Source organism: Eupeodes corollae, chromosome 1 (genome assembly GCF_945859685.1).
Source record: "Eupeodes corollae chromosome 1, idEupCoro1.1, whole genome shotgun sequence".
Lineage (NCBI taxonomy): Eukaryota > Metazoa > Arthropoda > Insecta > Diptera > Syrphidae > Eupeodes > Eupeodes corollae.
Genome location: NC_079147.1, coordinates 167,202,852 through 167,205,184, shown reverse-complemented (window position 1 = coordinate 167,205,184; position 2,333 = coordinate 167,202,852). Strand labels below are relative to the sequence as shown.

General features: G+C 37.8%; 1 non-coding gene across 1 annotated transcript; it reads left to right on the top strand.

Moving 5' to 3' along the window:
• The first annotated feature begins 494 nt into the window (after positions 1-494).
• Trnav-cac (transfer RNA valine (anticodon CAC)) lies at positions 495-567 on the top strand. The gene has a single exon. It is a non-coding gene; the product is annotated as a tRNA-Val (tRNA).
• Positions 568-2,333: the final 1,766 nt, after the last annotated feature.

The following is a 2,333-nucleotide window of genomic DNA, read 5'->3' as shown; positions in this document are numbered from 1 at the left end:
CTGAATATCACTACAGAGGTTGAAATTCCAAATAATCATTGTGAGGGAAACACCCAATAGCTATTACTCGAAAACCGTCATGACCTGTTCTATCACTAAATTCAGTTTGGACCATCCTCTACGAGACACCCCGTAAAAGTGGCTATGGAAATGCATGATAAACCAAATGTTATATAGCGATTTTTTAAGTCATCAATCTCTGAAAGACAGCTGCAAGTTTTTCTTGATGAGACGTTAGAGTAAAAATCAGCCATGAGGAACTTGAAACTGAAGGCGAATTAAAATACGAAATTGCTTACATAAGAGAACAATTTGTTTTAAAACACACTGACCTAAATTATACGACTCCTTCAAAATTCGTCACCGCAGCTAAATACTACATTAATTTTGCCATTGTGGAAAGCTTTCAAACTCAAATTGAAGCTACAGGTAAATTCTACAGGTAAATAAGTTCTTATCTTCATAAATGATATTTGTCATAGATTTAGTAACTAGTTTCCGTAGTGTAGTGGTTATCACGTGTGCTTCACACGCACAAGGTCCCCGGTTCGAACCCGGGCGGAAACAATCGAGACAGTTTTTTAAATGCGGTATTTTTTTTTTTTTTTCAAAAAACAAAATGTTATGCATGAGTTGGATTGAAAGTCCGTGGTTATTTTTGTTTATCAGAGTTCAAAGTAGTGCATTTATGATGAATAGTTTATTAAGCAACTTTTAAGCATACACAAGCATAATGAAGCTTCGCGCCTTGATGGGGAAGATGATTTCTACTAAAAAGGTGATATCTGCGCCGTGCATCAAAAGCTTTTGGGACACTTGAAATTGTAGAGCTCAAGATATATTGTGTCTTTAAGTTCTGATAGCTATTCAGAAAACCTATTTATATCAATAGAGTACCCAGAAGCTAAGACTCTAAGGTTAGGTTAGTTAAAAGTGACTTTCTGCATAGTAGGACACACTCAGGCCATTTTAAAGGCCTATTGTGATACCACAAAAATCTTGAGGCTTTTTTCTAAGCTCAATGAAACCAGTTTGAGTCGCTTACGAATCGTGAAAGACTGATCATTATAAAAAAATCGACAAAAATCGTTCAGATCGTTACAGAAGAATTCCCCTTGGTTATTCTTGCGTCTTTAAGCTAGATCATGTTCTCCGTGTCCAGAGGGGATGAAGAACTGTTACTTCCTCTTCCTCATCCTTACAGATTCGGCAAAAGTCGTTTGAGAATACTCCTAGCCGCATGGCGTGCTTTCCTATTAGACAATGCCCGGTTATGATTCCAATTATCGAGCGATCTGGTTAGAGATAGCAAGAACCTTGAGCGCTTTAAATCTAGTGTAGGTCAGAAGTTTTTCGTGTTATGCCACCTGATGTTTTCATTCTTCATAGCACCTTGCATTAAATAGCTTACAATACATGTAGCGATTGGTAAGGCAGCATTACCCAAAAGTGGTTGAATCTAGAATGGTTTGTGCAGTACCATTTCTGGCGGGTTTACCTGCCTTAAAATTTCTATGGCCCGGCACCCAGCAGTAGTGTATATAAAATTGTTGTGCTATTTTCATGATGATTGACAGTTATGGACTCTTATAAAGTTTGTAGAGACAGAGTCCAGAGATTTGATAGCGTCCTGACTATCTGAGAAGATACGGATATCTGATGTTGATATCGCGCTTTCTTTAAGACAGGACAAGACTACTTTCATCGCCAAAAGTTCCGCCTGGAACACGCTACCATTTTTGAGAAGTCGAAAAGCGATATTTAATTCAGTAGTTAAAAGTACAATCCGTCATTTGTGTTTGATCTATCTTGTCTTTAGGAATGCCCTTTCCTTCCAGAAAGATCTGGAGGTATAAAAATCTGTAAGTTTTTGTCGATTTGCGGTTGGAGATGGTGTTGTCGTTGTGCTTTGGAATTGATTGTAAATACTTAACAATTACCGAGTCGCCAATGCTTTTGTTAACCCACTGCGGTGAAGTTTTGAGTCGAGCTCTCAGAGCTTCTTTTGGCAAAGTATCCAGTGCCAGTGAACGTTGGACTTAATTTGTTTTGTCGTGGTTTATAGCTTTTTTGAAAGCAATCTACCATACTACCACGCCTTAATTTTAAATCAGACTGATTACCTATGATTATAAACAATGTGTAATTCGGGGTTATAGGCCCCACTTATCACCGATAGCTTTTTGGCAAAAAGAATAGAGCTACACTAGCTCCTTTGACTCTTTCTTGGATATTACATTTTCAGTTTAGTTTTGTGTCTGAAATAAGACCCAGATACTTAGCCTCTCGTCTGAGAACTTTATTTGAATAATATAGGGAGGCTTTACGTATGG